The following is a 20,742-nucleotide window of genomic DNA, read 5'->3' on the forward strand; positions in this document are numbered from 1 at the left end:
CTAGTTCAGGAAATCACCTGTGATGGCCTGGGATTCGGACTCGGAGGCTGAACCTGAGGAATCCCAGCCTGCACAGGAGTCCCCACCTCCAGAACCAGCTGAGCCGGGGCTGGGGCTTGAGCCTGAAGGGTCCTCACCTGTGCTGGGTCCTCAGGTGCAGGCACCAGCTGAGTCTGCTCTGGCCCCTGAGGTGATGGAGGACCCGTTGCCTGCAGGTGCTCCACTCTCAGCCCCGTCAGGCGAAGGTGAGGTTGCCTCTGGGTCCGGTCACCCTCCAGCCTCTCCTGAGCTGCAGAGGCTCAGGGCAGAGAGGCGGAGGGAACTAAGTTCCCGCAGGAGGAGGGCTCGCCTCCAGGCCAGGAGAGGTGAGTCACCTGTGGACCGGGGCCGCCCTATGCCTCGGGGCAGATAAAAGCCAGCCAGCCCCAGTCCCAGGTTGCGGGAGCAACATTGTTGGTAGCCTGTTCCTGCCAGCACCCTGTCCTGCTCTTCTGCCAGAGTTCCTGACCTCACCCAACTCCCTGCCTTGGACCCAGCAAATACTCTGTGTCAGATGGCTGGTGAATGTGGGCCCCTCCTTCAACAGAGAGATAGTGAGCAGAACCTTAGGTTGGGAATGATGTGGGCTGGAGGAAAAATAGTCACAAGCTATCAGCATCAGCAAGCTGGCGAGAAAAGTGGCAATCTGTTAAAGACAGCAAGATGGGCAGAGGAGCAGAAGGGCATGGCTGATTTCTGCTGGCACCCAAAACTGTAGCCATGGGAGAAGCAAGACCCTTTTGGAGTGTTGATGCTGTGAGCCCCTCCATCATAGACTCAGCTTGTATATATGTGTAAATAAACCATATATCATAAAGACAATACAGTCCCTGCTGTGTCTCATTTCCTAAGGAAACACGAACCCGGAAACATCGACCCATGGAACCTTGCACCTCTCAGAGATTGGGGTGATGTGGAAGAATATTGGGTTCACTGGGCTGTGAATTCAACCTGAAAATGGAGAGCACTTAGAACTTGGACTCGCTATCCCTGAATGCCTTGATCTCCAGCTTCTCACAGACTCAGCCAAAATATTTTTAAGGCTACACAAACGCGCACACACAAGCACCCCTTTTCAATGCGTGTTTGTGGGGGTCCAAGTCCTTGCAAATAACCAGGACATCTGAAAATCCCTGAACTCTGTCCGTGAGGATATCAGCCTTCAAGGTTTGTATCGGTTTATAGCAGAGTTGAAAGACTGTGAACTGGGACTACCTGGAGTGACCCTGTCCATCCACCTGGCATCCTGTCACATTCACACGTCACTAAAGATAAAGGTAAAGGGACCCCTGACCATTAGGTCCAGTCACGGATTACTCTGAGGTTGTGGCGCTCATCTCGCTTTATTGGCCGAGGGAGCCGGCGTACAGCTTCTGGGTCATGTGGCCAGCATGACTAAGCCGCTTCCGGCAAACCAGAGCAGTGCACGGAAACACCGTTTACCTTCCCGCTGGAGCGGTACCTATTTATCTACTTGCACTTTGTGCTTTTGAACTGCTAGGTTGGCAGGAGCAGGGACCGAGCAACGGGAGCTCACCCCGTCACGGGGATTCAAACCGCCGACCTTCTGATTGGCAAGTCCTAGGCTCTGTGGTTTAACCCACAGCACCACCCACGTTCCTTGTTAGGAAGAAAGGCTGCTTATAAATAAATGTATAATTAATGTGGGCAACCCACTCAGATGGGTGGGGTATAAATAAATTATTATTATTATTATTATTATTAAATAATCTATTAGTTTCAACCCTGCCTCTGCTGAGTGGAGGCAGGCAAGGTTGTTTAGATCCAACGAAAGATGGGTGCAATAGCACTCAGGTTGAAAGAACAAACCACAGGCGATGTTAATGACATATTTTATTTGTCCTCACAACAACCCTATGAGGTAGATTGGACAGAAAGATGGTGTCTGGCCCCAAGGTCACGCAGTGAGCTTTGATGCAAAGTGGGGATTTGAACCCTGATCTCTCATGTCCTAGTCTGACACTCTAACCGCTACACCATACTGCTTCTCTCTTCAGTGCCTGCTTTGTCTTCCACAAATTTCCAACCCGGGGAATGGATTGTGCTGGCTGCCTCTGGTTTAAAGAGGAGGGGCATCTCTGCACGCTATTCAGCCTCTCTCTGTAATTTTGGAACTGCAGCAAATTTACAAAAATGGATACAGTTCCATCTGGCGGATTTAGGAAGCCATTGCACTCCAGTAGGGTGCAGCACAACAAATAGGGGCCAGATTCATGATGCCTAAAGCCAAGGTGAGCTGAAACACTTTCACTGCATCTCCCCAATATCAGGGAGAAATGTAAAGTATTGCACTTGGGCAAAAAAAAATGAGAGGCACAAATACAAGATGGGGGACACGTGGCTTGAGAGCAGTACATGTGAAAAGGATCTAGGAGTCTTGGTTGACCACAAACTTGACATGAGCCAACAGTGTGACGCGGCAGCTAAAAAAGCCAATGCAATTCTGGGCTGCATCAATAGGAGTATAGCATCTAGATCAAGGGAAGTAATAGTGCCACTGTATTCTGCTCTGGTCAGAGCTCACCTGGAGTACTGTGTCCAGTTCTGGGCACCACAGTTCAAGAAGGACACTGACAAACTGGAACGTGTCCAGAGGAGGGCAACCAAAATGGTCCAAGGCCTGGAAACGATGCCTTATGAGGAACGGCTAAGGGAGCTGGGCATGTTTAGCCTGGAGAAGAGGAGGTTAAGGGGTGATATGATAGCCATGTTCAAATATATAAAAGGATGTCATATAGAGGACACGGAGCAATGGATCCAAACTACAAGAAAGAAGATTCCACCTAAACATTAGGAAGAACTTCCTGACAGTAAGAGCTGTTCGACAGTGGAATTTGCTGCCAAGGAGTGTGGTGGAGTCTCCTACTTTGGAGGTCTTTAAACAGAGGCTTGACAACCATATGTCAGGAGTGCTCTGATGGTGTTTCCTGCTTGGCAGGGGGTTGGACTCGATGGCCCTTGTGGTCTCTTCCAACTCTATGATTCTATGATTCTATGATTCCTCTGCAAGTTTTTATGGCAACCATTCCTCTGCTGTTCTCTGGATCTGCAAATATTTTAAATTAAGAAGAGAGAGAGAGGAGGGAGGATTATGAGTGAAGGAGGCAAGCCACCCAAGAAGGATAATTGCAAAACCAGGGCAGGGCTGTGGTCTTTGGCTTTCTTAGCCACACTGAGCGCCATTTGGTAGAAAGGCAGACTGCGCTTGGCAAAATGTGTACAAAAGCCAGAAATTGGTAATTGAACAGGTGATGTGTAGGGAGAAAGGATGAATGTGTTTTGAAATGATAGTTGGAAAAGTTATTTTACAGGGGACGACAAAGGAGGGAGGAAAATAGGGGCGTCAGCTTTTGAATTTGGATTGAATTTGTATTAATTTGGTGACGATTCGTTAAAACTTATGGAAAATCAATAAAAACAATTGGCAAAAAAAGGAGACTGCTTTTTATGTGAAATGCTTTGAGCGCAGAAGTATTTGTGGAAAATTTAGCATGCAAATGCACTGACTATGGCTATAATAAAGTTCATTTTCCTACATCTCTGCAGCACAAGGACAAGGAAGGTGGGTCAAAATAAATAAATAAATCCTTCCAGTAGCACCTTAAAGACCAACTAAGTTAGTTCTTGGTATGAGCTTTCGTGTGCATGCACACTTCTTCAGATACACTGAAACAGAAGTTGCCAGATCCTTCTATATAGTGAGAAGGTGGGGAGGGGTATTACTCAGAAGGGTGGTGGGAATGGGAGATTGGCAGATAGCTGAGATGAGCCTGTTGACGACTGCAATAGGTCTTACAGGAAAAGGCATGGGGTGAGAAGGTGAAAGATGGCTTAGTCATGTATAATGAGATAAGAATCCAATGTCTTTGTTCAGACCAGGTCTCTCTATGGTTTTAAGTTTGGTAATGAGTTGCAATTCAGCAGCTTCTCTTTCAGGAAGGAAGGTGGGTGTTTAAGTGTGAATGTCTGTGCAATTGTGAGAGACATCTCTAAGGACATAAGAAGAGCCTGTTGCAGGATCAGGCCAAGGGCCCACCTAGTCCCGCCTCCTGTTCTCGCAGTAGCCAACCAGACGCCTGTGGGAAACCAGCAAGCAGGATTCGAACCCAAGAGCAACTCTCTCCTCTTGTGGTTTCTGGCAATTGGTCTTCAGCAACATTGCTGCCTCCGACTGTGAAGGCAGGGCAGAGCCAACATGACTAGTAGCCATCAATAGCCCTATCCTCCTCCATCAATTTGTCTAATGCTCTATTAAAGCCATCCAAGTTCGTGGCCATCACTGCCTCCTGCAGCGGGGAGTTCCGTACTTTAAGTACGTGCCTCATGACAAAGCGCTTTCTTTTTATCTGCCATGAATCTTCAGGGCGGGTGCTGGCTGTGGGATGTGATACAAAAGTAGCAGTCAAGTACAACATTCCTTGTTTTCCTAGAGTGGACATGCAAGGGGATGTTTGGACCAGCCGGTCGAAAACTTCCTGTTTCCTCCTGGCCTGGGACATACTTCCTCTTGCATGTGACTAGAGGTGGGCATGACCTTACCTGCGCAGGTAACAAAAGCACAAGGTGTCATGTGTGCATGCAGGAGCCGGGCCCTGTGACCAATAGGACATTGCAGGATTGGGGCCTTCCTAAGTTTGTTCTGAAGAGGCAAGGTGCGGCCTCACAGGTGAGGCTGATTGGTAACTCACAGCACCTGGTGGCAAGAGCTGGGAAGGGATATAAGGTCAGCATTTCCCTTCAGCTCTTTGCCACAGCAACACGTTCCTTGCCTTGTTGCGTTTGGCTTCTTGCTTCCTGATCCTTGAACCTCGGCTTCTTGACTCCCTGCTTCTTGATCTTCGGACCCTTGACTTCTTTACTCCTTGCTTCTTGATCCTCGGACCCTTGACTTCTTAACTCCCGACTCTCTGACCCTCGGACTCTTGGCTTCCTGACTCCTGGCTTCTGGACCCCCGTTCCTGCTCCCACCCCACCACCTTGCCCCCGGTCCTGACATCCCCTCCCAGGACTTTGCCCGTGAACCGGACCGTGACATGAGGACTGCAGTCCTCCTGCCTTCTTCTCAATCTTCCTTTCATCGCGTGAACTGCAGTGACTGCCAGTCTGCAATTACTGGGTAGATTCATGTGTATATATTTCAGTAACTAAGTCTGCCTTCAGGGATCCATCTGTGAACTGATGATGTGAGTAAACTTCTTCTATATACTTTACACAAGATTGTGGCATGTTTATTCTTTTAAGAGGGATGTAAGGAACTTACCAGGAATCTAATATTGAGAGGCTTAAACAAGCCTGTAGCCAGCTACCCACTGTGCGATTAAAAGGGGAATGTTAAAACTCTGTTAAGTTATAGAACTTGCTTAGTTAAGAAGAATATTAATAATAAAGTGATGGCAGACTCAAGGATAAACAGATATCCAATTTTCCTCGGGTAGATAAATAAAGCTCTGCACATCTCTTCTTGGCCTGAAGAGAGCACCCTTGTCTAACAAAAACAGAGAACCAAATGAATCTCTTCCCCTGAGTCAAAAACAAGTTTATTCATCGATAGGTTTATTTCCACTGAATGTGTTCATATGCAAATGTGATGGCTGTCAATGAAATAAATTTTAGTTAATAAATGGATTGATTGAATTTGGATGTCCAGGGAAGCCAGAGCTGAAATCCCCACTGGGTGATGAAGCTCATTGGGTGATCTTGGGGGACACTTTTTCTCAGCCTAACCAACCTCACAGGGTTCATAGAATCATAGAATCCTAGAGTTGGAATAGACCACAAGGGCCGTCGAGTCCAACCCCCTGCCAAGCAGGAAACACCATCAGAGCACTCCTGACATATGGTTGTCAAGCCTCTGCTTAAAGACCTCCAAAGTAGGAGACTCCACCACACTCCTTGGCAGCAAATTCCACTGTCGAACAGCTCTTACTGTCAGGAAGTTCTTCCTAATGTTTAGGTGGAATCTTCTTTCTTGTAGTTTGGATCCATTGCTCCGTCTCCGCTTCTCTGGAGCAGCAGAAAACAACCTTTCTCCCTCCTCTATGTGACATCCTTTTATATATTTGAACATGGCTATCATATCACCCCTTAACCTCCTCTTCTCCAGGCTAAACATGCCCAGCTCCCTGTCCTTGTTGAGGACAGCCCCTCGAGCTCCTAGGAGGAAAGGTGGGGCAGGAAAGTAATAGTGAATTCAAATAATAATAATAAAACAAAAGAGGAAGTGGCTTCTTTAAATAAGCTGTCGTCTTCAGATTTTAAAAGCACCTTCATTTTTAAAAATAAAAAAAGACCACTGACAAGAGAGATGTATCACCCACACACCCCAGCAGACCCCTGGGCATGGAGCAAAGGGAAATGGGAAGAAGACAGAAGGTGGATGTTAGAAAGGGACCTTAGAAACTGAGAAGGGAAGGACAAGGAAGGGGGAGAAAGGGAGGGTTAGAGAGAGAGGAGGAGGTGGCAATAAAATGAAGAGGGTTTAAAGAGTGTGTGTGAGAGAGTGGGGGAGAGAGAGAGAATGAATGAATGAATGAATGAATTGAAACCCACCCAAAACAGAGACAGGCTGGAAGACCTCTTAGTGCCAAAAAAAAACCCCACATTACATTGGAGTCCTGTGTTCAGATGTCACAACTTTGCTTTTTGCAAAAGCGGCTGCAGGGAGGGGGCGTTATTTGGAAGGGTGAGTAACTGTGCCATGGCACCGATCCTGCCCCCAGCTGTTATTGGCCACCAAGAGGAAACTTCTTGACTTCACACACACACACACACCATATGTAAGTTGTTAGCAGCCCCACATACAAAGATCCAACAAGGTGTAATTTGGCATTTCGTTGTAAGCCTGAAGGGAAAGAAGGGCGGTCTCTTTCATGTTGTTTTGCAAACAGCACCTCCTGCCTGCAGTCATTCTAGAAATAAGAACACTTATTTGCCTATAATAAAGAGCCATTAAGAAACATGTTACAGTCATACCTCGGGTTACAGACGCTTCAGGTTGCGTTTTTTCGGGTTAAGGACTGCTGAAACCCAGAAGTACCGGAATGGCTTACTTCTGGGTTTCGGTGGTCACACATGGGCAGAAGTGCTAAATTGTGCTTTGTGCATGCGCAGAAGCCCCGAATCGCAACCTGAGCATGTGCAGACACGGGTTGCGAATGTGCATCCCGCACTGATCCCGTTCACAACCTGAGCATCCACTGTACTGATGCCAATGCATTCAAAATTACTGTACTTGGGACCATGCAACCTCACTAGGCAGAAACTTTGAGGTGGAACATAGAACTTGTGATGCATTTACTGTGCTTACCATCATTGTGAGAAGCTGTACCTAAATCTAGACTGAGGGGCAGGCAGTGCTTTTTTAGAAAAATAGGTGCCAGTACTCACCATGAAGTTGTTACAGTAAGTGGCACAAGGTACTGCAGATTAGTCGATGTCCAATCACAGAACATTTCAGGATCTGGGCCTCTGCCATTGGCCCTTGAATTCTGAGTCGTGATTCGCAGCTTGGAAGTTTAGACAGCCAATCATGCTGGGAGTGGGAGTGGCCCAGGGTTTCAGGAATGTATATAAGCATATAAGCAGTTGCTTTGCCCCTGTTTCCCAGTTATGTAGTTCAGTAAAGGTTCTTGCTGTTGTCGCTGAGTCTTGCCTCATGGGAACCCACCTACACTTCACCTATAACCCTGGCCAAAGCTACTTCCATACTGTTGCTATTTTGCAGATGTGATTCAGTTACATACCAGCAAATTTGGGGCCCACAATGAAAATATTTTTGCCGGGCACTCTTGTGCAATGAACCCACTTTCAAAAAAACAAAAACCTAACCCAGAGTTTTTATAGGGGGAAAAAAGTGATGGGGAAAATGACCAGGAAAGTGTGGGGCAAACATGGCGTCATATAAACTCCATGCAAGCAAATCAGAATGCATGCTAAATAAACAGGTTGACTGAAGTGGCAAAAGGGAGGAGACTTTCTCCTAGTACCAGGCCTCATGAAGCTTGCAAATTGCAGAGTCTGATGTTGTCTGTGGTGGAAGCTGGTCTTTTAGGCTGAGTGGGGAATTGCCTGACTTCAATCTGTTACCACCTGCCTGCCTTCTGTGATAGGAATTTTGAGGTCTTAGATATATGGTAATGTTCATAAATGTACCAACCAAGCACGTACATAGATCAGCACAGGAAGGCCAACCTGGAACCATTTTGATTCCTAAACTGAGTAAATGTTTTCTCTGCAAGGTCAAAGTGGGAAACCTCCCATTGTCTTTTCCTTCGCAAATCCTGTCTTAAGGGCACATTTAAGATATGAATAGGGTGTGAGCCTGTGACCTGGCCCAGGAATTAAGTATTTATCATTACCAAAGATTGGCCAGGCTACCCAGGAAATCCAATCAAGGGGTTTCTGTTTTAGACCGCCTTTTTTGTGATGTAGGTATGATGTATCTGAGAGGTGGTCTTAGGTTATACCCCTTCTGTGATGTACATATGATGTTTCTGGGGGTGGTCTTGATATACAGAGTGGCAATTTCAAAAGTCTTTATAAGGCCTTGCATGCCATTTTTCTGGGTCCTCCTCCTTTCCTGCATGTGAGGCGAGCACCCTGTTGCAACAGATCAATAAAGATCAAGCTTACTAGCTGCTTTGCTTCTCAATATTCTCTGGTTGGCCTCTGTTATTCTCTCCTACCAATAGGGAACCTATGTAAGGACTCTATATGGGCTCTTGGATACCCCATAAGGGAAATGGGCAATTTTTGTTTACAACAGAGGGCGATGCTCGAAGGGACATTTGGTTACCTGGATTCATGGAGAGACCTGGTCTGAACAGAGACATTGGATTCTTATCTCATTATACATGACTAAGCCATTTCTCACCTTCTCACCCCTTGCCTTTTCCTGTAAGACCTATTGCAGTCGTTAAGAGTCGTCAACAGGCTCATCTCAGCTATCTGCCAATCTCCCATTCCCACCGCCCTTCTGAGTAATACCCCTCCCCACCTTCTCACTATATAGAAGGATCTGGCAACTTCTGTTTCAGTGTATCTGAAGAAGTGTGCATGCACACGAAAGCTCATACCAAGAACTAACTTAGTTGGTCTTTAAGGTGCTACTGGAAGGAATTTTTTTATTTGGATTCTGGGAGTGAGGAAGGACAGGTGATCCAGCGCGCACCAGGCAGTTTGCCAGGAGGAATAACCAGTCCTCCGTTGATCTAAGTTACAACGAGCTTCCAGCCAGCTTCCCCCTCCTGAGGGTCAGTGTGTCCCCCTAGCAGAACTCAGCTGGGAGGAGGAAGACAGAAGGGTTGTGGTGAAAGTGCCGTGGTGGTTGGAATTCACAACAAATCAGTCATCAGAATATCAGAAGAGCCAATGGGCCAGCTAGTCCAGCATCCTGTTCTCACAGTTGCCAGCCAGGTCACTGTGGGAAACCTGCAAGCAGGATTCGAGGACAAGAGCAAGACGCCCCTCCTGCAGTTTCCAGCAATCAGTATTCAGAAGCCTTGCTCCAACAGTGGAGGCAGAGCAGAGCAGTCGTGACTAGTAGTCTTTGCTAGCCTTCTCCTTGTGGGAATGTTGTGGGTGTAGCAGGAAACCCCCCCCCCCCACCCCAATCATTCAGTTTGTACAAACTTCACACACTCACACACTACACATGCCACACTTCTGTTATAAATTCATAGAAAAATCAACCATACATCGGATTTGCACTGTTCCATTTTTATTTTACTCCATATGACAAGGACTATCAAAGGGGGGGGGGCTTGGTTCTGGTCAGCCATAATCCCTTCACCATCCCAGCACATCCACAGGAGCCCTGCCCAGTTGCTATGTCAACCCTGATGATCCCAGACAGAAGACCATCAAGATCACAAAGAACTTGCATATGGGAGTGGATTCAGCATGGACTGAAACAAAGGACAATGATCAGATCTTCCCTCTGGGGGCAGGAAACTGCCAACTCCCCTTTGTCTCCTGGAAGTGACTCATGGGCAGGGGGAAAGGAGGAACCAGCCAGGTGACATGACACTCAGGTTACCACCACAACTCCTCCCTCAACCCCTCCTTTCTGTAATGTATGCATGATGTCAACCCCTTCTGTAATGTATGCATGATGTTTCTGGGGGTGGGCTTGACCTAGAGGATGGAAATTTCAAAAGTTTTTATAAGGTCTTGCACACCATCTTTCTGGGTCTTTTCCTCTCTCTTGCAAGTGAGGGGAACACCCTGTTGCAACAGTTCAATAAAGGCCAAGCTTACAGGCTGCTGTTTTGCTCCAATTTATCCTGGTTGGTGTCTTTGTTTTTGTCCAAGGGAGCCCTCGGATTTTTCCGGTAACATGGGTAACAGGAGAGGATATATAGGAGGACTCCCTGGTCCTGAATGGGGTAACTGTGCCCCTGAAGGACCAAGTGCGCAGCCTGGGACTCATTGTGGACTCACAGCTGTCCATGGATGTCGAGTTGCAGCTCGGCATCCAAAGAAAAATCAGTCTCACACCATGATAGGTTCCGAAATATGGCTGCTCCCTAGGGCTATTGCAGCACAGCTTTTATTGTGTGAAATCAGAAAGATACAAAATACAAGCCAAGCAATTTGTTTCTAGCCAGCAGATAAAGACCTTCGCACTAGACCGTTCGAGCATCAGGCCATGCTACGTTAGCCAATCATATGGGACAGCACAAGCTGTTCACGCGCTGTTCATGCTCCAAGGATGCTTCTAGCTATGAAATCACCTTGCAACAATAAGAACTTTGCTCATGCTCTCATGTACAAGCAATCATTTTCCCACATGTCCCCTTTTCTTGTTTATATTATTAGAGGAAAAGAGGGACCATTAGTCCAAATCGTACACTTCATTGCCTAAGCGTCTACACTTTGCAACGTAAATTCCTCTTGTAACCCCTGTGGTGGGCCGTGGTCGGTACCACCATGCAGTGCATTGGGAAATCAAAGAGGGTATGCATTGAATGCAACAACACACCATAATGAAGCCAGCAATACATGCAATTACAATCAATAATATATTTCTTAACCATAATCCATTAGGCAACTGTCAGGGCTGCTACCCAGTCCCAGCTCACATAGGACCACGCTACCAGCGTTCACGTTATACAGGTTCCATTTTCAAACTGCAATGTGCAGCCCTACGTCTTCTATGTCAGGCCGGCGAAGATCCGTCTGAGTTTCCGCCTCTAGCACACCAGCTTATTACCCTAGCCTTGCTCCATCTCCTGCGCCTCTCCTTAACGTCTCTGGGTCCTTCTGCCTGGGGTTTCCCCCTGCTCTCCCCCCTTGCTCTGACCGCTGGCGCTCCCTTCTGGGAATCCCCGGACTCACTGGACAGGCTCGGGGATCTCGGGTCGTCATCCCCACTCATCCCTCCTTCGTATTCCTCCCCCTCGCTCTCTGTTTCCTCCCTTCTCTGCGTCTCTGCTCCTGAACCCCTGACAGCAACCAAGAAAATAAGCAATCCCATGGATCAAAACCTTCAGGTGGATTCAAAGGATTATGGGCTATCATTTGTTCCATATGATCAATAGTAGCAGAGATATTGGTCGATTGATCAGTTATATACATACAGCAATGAGAATGAATTAAGGCACAAATTCCACCTTTAGATGCAAAGATTACATTTAAAGCATAATGATGTTGAAGAACTACATTTCTTATTTCTGACATTTCTTTGTTAATCATTTTTAAAGCCAAGATGGTGGAATTGAACAAATTTTCTGTCCAGTTTGCCAATTTATGCAGATCACGGTAGTTCATGGCTGCACCTAAAGAAGGCAGAAGAGACCTAGAGATGGCTGTCCCTGTATATTGAGAAATAGGTGATTGTACTTCCCTTCTGTTACGCAAACGGACCGCTGGGAGCTTATCTATTTTATACACCAAGGGTACTACTATACCTAACGTGCAGGTACCAGAAAAGGCAGAGGGGATTTCTTTGTAGGCACGTGTGCCACAAAGTAACCATAAATCAGATTGAAGCAAACATGTAGTTCTGCTGCTCTTTCTCATCCAGTCGAACCAAACATAAAAGTCTCTACACGCAGCTTGTTGTTCATAGGTCATGTAAGTTGTGACATTATTAACTAAAACCTTTGGTCTGCCACTCATGGTTGTAACATTAAGAAAACAAGAAGATCCATTAATGTATTCATATGTCCAATTACAATATGGATAATGACCTAAATTTTTTTTGCTATTATGATTAAAACGAAAACAATAGGGAGCTGATTCTACAAGCGATAGAAATACAGGAGGTAAACTTATGCGATTGTCCTTCATATTATTGCTAATCTTATATGAAGCATTTATAGGAATACCATGTAATAAAATGCCAGATCTTTTTGATTGAGGAGGGATATGCATACACATCCAACAATCAGAAAGGTTAAGCATAGAAGCAAAATGATTAATGTCTCTAACGTAAGTATTGTTAGTCCAAATCTGATGATAAAGTTCAGGCCTCCTGGCCTTCTGCAAAAGAGCAGCACGACGAAAGCGGCGTTTCACAAAGTTCACGGAGAGGCTCCACCCGTGTGAAGTGGAATTGTGGGGCCACTCAGGACGATGCCATATTGGTTGCTCGGGGGGGCAATAAGGGTGAGAATGGTGAATTATTCCAATAGCTGTTTCCGAGCAACCTGCGTGATATTTCGTGGCTCGATTATTGGCATGTAAAAACCACAATCCAGGAGAAGCCACACAGCCATTTCTGCAGATACAGGAGCCCATTTGCTGTAAATAGGCCTCATGTACTGCTCCGTGCACTGCTGAGCCAATAATCCAAGCCCAACGAAACGTGGTGACACAGATGGGATGGTCGCTATTAGGAGGCAGCAAAACTGTAATGATGTTTGGTGGTTGAAGTGGCTTCCCAGGGAAAAGGGGGGCCAATGCAGTAGGGGTGAAGATGGCCTTTCAGCGTGCCAGGAAACACTGGAACAGCTGTGGAAGAGCCTCTTCCATTGCAGAGGTGACTGTGATCTTGTCCGCTGGATTCTTATGTCCTTTAAGGGCAGAAAATAGTGGAGACAAAGTAGAGGTGGGCAGGTCCAAATAACTCTTTATCCAATTCAGCTGTCCAAGAATTTGTTGTAAATCCACCAGTCTAAGATGACCAGGAAACTGTAGTTGAGGTGTAACTGGAATGGCTGCAGATGGTGTCAGCTTGTGTCCCAGGTACGTAATGCGTAAAGTCCGCTGGATTCTTTCCTTAGCCACTGTCAATCCAACAGGTTGTAGCCTTTGCAGGAATTTGGGACACGGTGGAGGACAAGGCCGTGGCTAGCAGGCCCACTGACTGGCAGGCTTTAAGCATATCAGCAATGGCTATATTTGATGTTGCCATTAGAAGGCGCAGCTCTTGCGTACAGTGCTCATTTGCAGTATCAAACACAAGCTGGCGTACAATCGGTTCTTGTGCTGCCAGGTCCTGAACTTGCCGCTTGAAGGTATTATACAAGCGATCAACAAATTGTCCATAGAGCTTTGCAGGGCCCTGTCTGATGCTGTCCCACCAACCATTGCGCTCATTCCTGTCATCAGGGACAGAGGCCAGAGCCTCTTGGGCTGAGGCTGTGGTGGCTGCCCAATACATAGGATCAAGGGCCAACTGTTGGGCAATAGGAAGAAAATTTCCTCCTCCCGTCAGCCCATCGAGAACATCGGTTTGGGTCAGCATGACGGGGGCTGAGGGTGCAGGAGCAATCACAGGAAAGAGATTTGGAGTTGTACAATCAAAACCCAACAATGGGGCAGCGGCGTGGAGAGATTCTTGGAGAGGAGTAGTAGAAGCGGTGCCAGATGCCTTGGGCGGAGGAGGTGGGAGAGCGGGGGGTGCTGCAGAATTTGAAGAATGCAGGGGAGTGACAGGAGGAGCCGAAGGGAAAATGTCCGGCGGTTTAGGAGGTAGGTTTGAGGCAGGCAAAGCAGGAGCGGGGAGGGCGGGCGAAGAAGCTGTTGCAGCAGCCAGAAGAATGTTTGAAGGAGTTAAGCACGACATAGCTTTGTAGACGTTACTCCAGGCATGCAAAACCTTGACATCAATCTGAGGATGATTTTGAAAGAAGTGTCCAATTTTTTTCCAATCGTCTAACTCCCAATTTCCGTCCTGGGGGAACCAGGGGCAGTGAGTGTCCAGGGCTTTTATAAGGGACTTAAGGTCAGCTTTCCGAACAGCAAGGTTGTTACTGGCCAAAAGGAATTTAAGGTCTTTAAAAAAATTTTTCTGTGGTGCAGAGAGAGACTTTCCCATGATTGCAAGAGTTGCAAAAAGAGCAGGGAGCACTTACCGGAGGGATCCTTAGGAGGATGAGGGAGGCGCCTTTTGCCCTGTCCGGGCGGAGATAAGTGCTGATAGGTCCGTAACGTAGTCCAGAATCACATTCACACGGGAGCTCTCACCAGGGATCCACTACGTGGATGAACGACGCGTCTGCAGCCCTTGCCAGGCGAGGTGAGGCTGAACGTTGTTTAACAGCATGAAATCCAAAAGAAATCACACGGGAGCACTCACCAGGGATCCACTACGTGGATGAACGACGTGTTGGTGAGTGCTGAATAATGAAAAACAACGTGAAGTCCGAAGGCAGTCACACGGGGCACCAATTGTCGAGTTGCAGCTCGGCATCCAAAGAAAAATCAGTCTCACACCATGATAGGTTCCGAAATATGGCTGCTCCCTAGGGCTATTGCAGCACAGCTTTTATTGTGTGAAATCAGAAAGATACAAAATACAAGCCAAGCAATTTGTTTCTAGCCAGCAGATAAAGACCTTCGCACTAGACCGTTCGAGCATCAGGCCATGCTACGTTAGCCAATCATATGGGACAGCACGAGCTGTTCACGCGCTGTTCATGCTCCAAGGATGCTTCTAGCTATGAAATCACCTTGCAACAATAAGAACTTTGCTCATGCTCTCATGTACAAGCAATCATTTTCCCACACATGGAGGTGCAGGTTAATTCTGTGTCCAGGGCAGCTGTCTACCAGCTCCATCTGGTACGCAGGATGAGACCTTCCCTGCCCACAGATTGTCTCGCCAGAGTGGTACATGCTCTGGTTATCTCTCGCTTGGAGTACTGCCATGCACTCTGTGTGGGGCTGCCTTTGAAGGTGACCCGGAAACTACAACTAATCCAGAATGCAGCAGCTAGACTGGTGACTGGGAGCGGCTGCCGAGACTATATAACACCGGTCTTGAAAGACATACGCTGGCTCCCAGTATGTTTCCGAGCACAATTCAAAGTGTTTGTGCTGACCTATAAAGCCCTAAACGGCCTCGGTCCAGTAGACCTGAAGGAGCGTCTCCACCCCCATCATCCAGCCTGGACACTGAGGTCCAGTGCTGAGGGCCTTCTGGTGGTTCCCTCACTGCGAGAAATCAAGTTACAGGGAACCAGGCAGAGGGCCTTCTCGGTGGTGGCACCTGCCCTGTGGAACGCCCTCCCACCAGATGTCAAAGAGAAAAACAACTACCAGACTTTTAGAAGACATCTGAAGGCAGCCCTGTTTAGGAAAGCTTTTAATGTTTCATGTTTTATTGTATTTTTAATATTTTGTTGGAAGCCTCCCAGAGTGGCTGGGGAAGCCCAACCAGATGGGCTCAGTATAAATAAATAATAATTATTATTATTATTATTATTATTATTATTATTTTATTTTATTGATTAATACTATCCTTCCTATAGTATATTATATTTTAAAATGGGGTTTCAGAGTTTTTACGGGTTTTTGAATGTTTTATGTAGATTTTCAATTTCATTGTTCTGTATGGGACAATGACAATAAACATATTGTATATTGTATATATATATTGTATATCCTAACTCGTGCTAGCCAGTTTCTTTATATAGCTGAGTGCATTCTCACTGTACACAGCAAGAAGCTGGTTGCAGACTTGTGTGAGTCTCTTAAGACCATAAGCAATTCAATCTGGCTTGCCCAGTTTGGGATATATTCCTGGTAATATCCCTTGAATCCCTCCTAAAAGAGTAAAGGCACCACAGTCTTATTCATAAGTAACAAAAGGAAGTTTACTCACGATCAGGCAGAGCACAGCGTGATCTCTGAAGGCAGGCTTAAGGCTTAAAGTTACAAATATGTACAAATAGGTTTACCCCCTATGGGAGATAACCCAGGGACGGCTGGCTGAGAGCCAGCAGTGAAGTCCAGGTGAAGGAGGAAGCAAGCAGGACAAAAAGGAAGAAGGGAGGTGGCTACGTGATTTGGCCTTTTACTAGGTCTGGAAAGGTCACGCCCACTTGCGGGTCAAGACCCTGCAGCCCCCCCCCCGCCCCCTTGTCGGAAATAACTCACACAAGGACACAGATATTAGGTTTATGTTATTGGGCAAATTTTGGCCACAACTTTATTAAATTACAGAATGTGAGCGGTATTGGCTTCGGCATTGATTGGACCTGACCATATCTGACTCCTGCCCAAGTGCAGTAAGAGTAAGCCACCGGTAGGGGGAGCCCTGTCGATGTAAACCAACTCAAGCTCCCCCTGGTGTTCCCGTCGGGGTCGTGTCAAGGCCCTAGCCCCCCAGTCGGGCTTCAGACTAGAACGACACCCCCGGATTCCTTTAATGGAATACCCTTAAGCATGGAGGGGCAAGTGATGGCCACACCTCCCCTCCCCCACACAAGGTCAAACAATGCCTAGCCGCAACCCTAACAAAGTTGTGACGATTGCTATGAGGTAGGCGGAAACCAAATGGCCAGTGCCAATTTGCCAAGTGGAAAAATTCCTACCAGGCCTCTTGGACAACCAAGGCCACCAACCGAGGTCCATAGCAAGGCCAGTGCCTAACCTGCAAAACAGGGAGGGAGGGAGGGTGATTGAGGAAGCGAGCCAAAGAGGAAGTCTTCCAGCTCACTCCTCAGTTTAAATGGCCCCGGCCACACACCCCCAGCCAGCGGATTGGCTGGCCGGGCTCTGACGTGGCTGGGATCCCCCAGGCAACGGGGGACATAGTCCACCGCCCCAGGTAGGGAGTGGGTGGCCACGCGGTCCACTGCAACTCCTCCCCACTGGGAAGTGGAGCAGATCTACTGGCCACATGCAAAGGAAGGATGCTAAGGTTCACTGGCTGGACCAACATCCCTTGCATGTCCACTCTAGCAAAACAGGTAGTGTTGTACATGATGGAAATTATATTTTGACTATAGTTTAAGATGTTGAGTAAGGTTAAACGACAGAGGGTAAGGATTTGCTGAATGAAATATTTGAATTGGAATACAAAAAGGGAGGTGTGAGGAGGTCAAGGAACTAGTGAACAAAATATAATATATGGAGATACAGTTTTTCTTTTTTCTTTCTTTTTCTGGGTGTGCTTATTGGTGTTTGCTATGACTTTTTTTGTCTTTTTTGTCTTTTTATTGAATATGTTTTGTTCTGCATTTTTTTTTTACCTTTGTAATTTTTACTGCTGTATGTATTTTATGTTTAAAACTTGTTTAAAATTTGTTGATTAAACCTTAATAAATATTATTATAAAAAAACAGGTAGTGTTGTACTTGACGGCTCTAGTAGATTACATCCCACACGCCTGCATAAATATGTCCAGGGTTTCCCCCCCCCCCACTGGGAACTCACCGCAACTCAGTTCCAGTACCTCTCAAGTGGGTGCCATTGTCATTCTAAGAGAATGAGGGAGGGTGTTCGTGGTGAGTTCCAGCACCTCCTTTTTCTAGAGAAATAGCACAGAATATGTCTAATCCTCCTCCAAGGCCATCTAAGTCAGTGGCAATCACTGCCTCCTTGGGAAACGAGTTCCATAACTTAACTCTGCGCTGCGTGAAGAAGTGCTTGAGCGGAGGAGGGGAACCAAAGGGGGGAAATTATAGGAATGCAGGGATGAACATTTTACGGCGTCGCAGCATGGAGAAAATGGCTAGTTTGGAAGCAGCCTTAGGAGAAAATATGCTTAATTTCCGCAAGATAAACTGCTGCTTAATGAATGTTTATGGCATTGCCCTTGAAGGAAAGATGGAAGATAGCCAAATTCCTGCAGCTTACATGATTCATTTTGAGCAAAATGTTCTTGTGCCCTGTTCCCCACTTCCTTGAGTGGCTCAAGACTTCAGGGGCAGCATGACCCAGATCCAGTTTCCTTTGGATCAGACAGAGCACTAGAGAATCCCAGGGTGTTTTTTTTGTAATATTTGCTTTATTTACAAATACCTAAGCAGAGCCTAAGTGGAGGCAAACAGACCGCAGCAGACCTCCCAGCCAACATTTGACCCCCAGAGGGAAATATCCTGCCCTCAAGATGCTTCTTCCATTCAACTAGCCCACAGCTTGTTCCCTCTCTGATCACATAAGCAGAGCCTGTTGGATCACGCCAATGACCCATGTAGAAGAAGAAGTGTTTGGATTTGATATCCCGCTTTATCACTACCCAAAGGAGTCTCAAAGCGGCTAACATTCTCCTTTCCCTTCCTCCCCCACAACAAACACTCTGTGAGGTGAGTGGGGCTGAGAGACTTCACAGAAGTGTGACTGGCCCAAGGTCACCCAGCAGCTGCATGTGGAGGAGTGGGGAAGCGAACCTAGTTCCCCAGATTACGAGACTACCGCTCTGAACCACTACACCACACTGTACTCTGGCATCCTGTTCTCACAGTGGTCAGGCCCTAACCGGAAGCCCCAAAGCAGGTAAAAGGTAAGGCCAAAGGACCCCTGGACGGTTCAGTCCAGTCAAAGGCACCTGTAGTGGTTGGGAGTTACTCGTGCGTAATCCTGCTCCGTTTGGGCATTAGATTGCCTGGTAAAACCCTTCGGACTACGCAGCCCATATTAGCGTGGCTGCCCTTAGTCACTCGTAGAATCTGTCTGTGGGCGTTTCTTAAAGCTCTGAAAACATAAGAGTTGTTTGACGCCCAATCGTCTCCGCCTCTCACTGCGTGGGAGTCTCCTGCGCAGGGTGGGCGTGGGCAGCAGGGTGCTTGGGCTCTCCTCACTAACTTCCAGCGAAGAGTCCTGGAGCCCCTGCACCTCCCTGTCCCGTTGCTCTCCTGGATCCCTGGTGTTACACTCATTCTCTTCCCCTTCTTCCCAGCTGAGTCTCCCCCTAGCGCTGGGACCTTCTCCTGCAGAACCAGAGACCCTCTCCTTCTCCCGTGCCTCTGATGTTAGTTCCCTGACAGCACCTATGGGATGTGGTGCTCATCTCAATTCAGGCCGAGGGAGCCGGCATTTGTCCACAGACAACTTTTCGGGTCATGTATGTTTCCGAGTACAATTCAAAATGTTCGTGCTGACCTTTAAGGTCCTAAATGGCCTCAGAACAGTATACCTGAAGATGCGTCTCCCAGTGGCAGAGCTTCATGCTCCGGCACAGGGGGGCGGAGAGCAGGCTGGCACACATCTCGGGGGCATGGCGCGCGTCCTGGGGGCATGGCACACCACTTTCAGGGGCGTGGCGCCCAGCGCAGGCTCCCCCCACACTCCTCTTCCTCCGCCAGGGTCGTCTCCACTCCCGTCGTTTTGCCCGGACACTGAGGTCCAGCTCCAAAGGCCTTCTGGTGGTTCCCTCCCTGTGAGAAGCAAAGTTACAGGGAACCAGGCAGAGGGCCTTCTCGGTAGTGGCGCCCACCCTATGGAGCGCCTTCCCATCAGATGTCAAGGAAATAAACAACTATCTGACTTTTAGAAGATACCTGAAGGCAGCCCTGTACAGGGAGGTTTTTCATGTTTCATGTTTTATTGTATTTTTAATATTTTGTTGGAAGCCGGCCAGAGTGGTTGGGGAAACCCAGCCAGATGGGCAGGCTATAAATAATAAATTGTTGTTGTTGTTATGTGGCCAGCATGACTAAACCACTTCTGGTGCAACAGACACTGTGACGGAAACCAGAGCATACGGCAATGCCATTTACCTTCCTGCCGCAGTGGTACCTATCTATCTACTTGCACTGGTGTGCTTTCGAACTGCTAGGTTGGCAGGAGCTGGGACAGAGCAATGGGAGCTGACTCCGCCGTGGGGATTCGAACCGCCGACCTTCTGATTGGCAAGCCCAAGAAGCTCCGTGGTTTAGACCGCAGCGCCACCTTCTCCAAGCTAGTGGCATTCAGGGACACGCCGTCTCCAACTGCGGAGGTGGAACATTGTTCATTTGAAAATGGACCAGAGGCATTTCACAGAAGTTCTTTTCAGTCTGAGGACGGGTGTTTAACTAGGTGCTTTTCAGCTGAAGCAAAGCCATTCCAGGAAAGATCTGGTGTCCAAGGGAAGCGCAGCAAACATGTTGTTTGGAGGGAGTTGTGCCAACACCCCCTCTTTTTCTTCCAGGCTGACTCAGGAGGACAATGCGGAGTGCATAAACAGCTATTAATTTTCTTCTTCTTCTAAAGACTCTAAAGAATGGCTTTGCCAGGAGAGACAACACCCAGAACTGTCTCCAATCACCTGCCCCCCTGCAACTCACACAGGCTGCATTCCTGCCCGTTTTTTGAACTACGCAGGGACACTTTATATTTTTTTAAATTTCAGTTCTGTTTATTGCCAGCCATGTTTGGCATGGACGGGTGACTCCCTATCGATTTCCGTTATCTCAAAGTGTTTTCACAATTAAAAAAAACCAGCAATGAAAACCATTGTGCAATTTCAGACGTAAAAATGATTTGTGTGTGTGTGTGTGTGTGTGTTTAAAAAAAATAAAACTCAGA

Source organism: Podarcis vaucheri, assembly GCF_965113315.1.
Source record: "Podarcis vaucheri genome assembly, chromosome: 5".
Taxonomy (NCBI): domain Eukaryota; kingdom Metazoa; phylum Chordata; class Lepidosauria; order Squamata; family Lacertidae; genus Podarcis; species Podarcis vaucheri.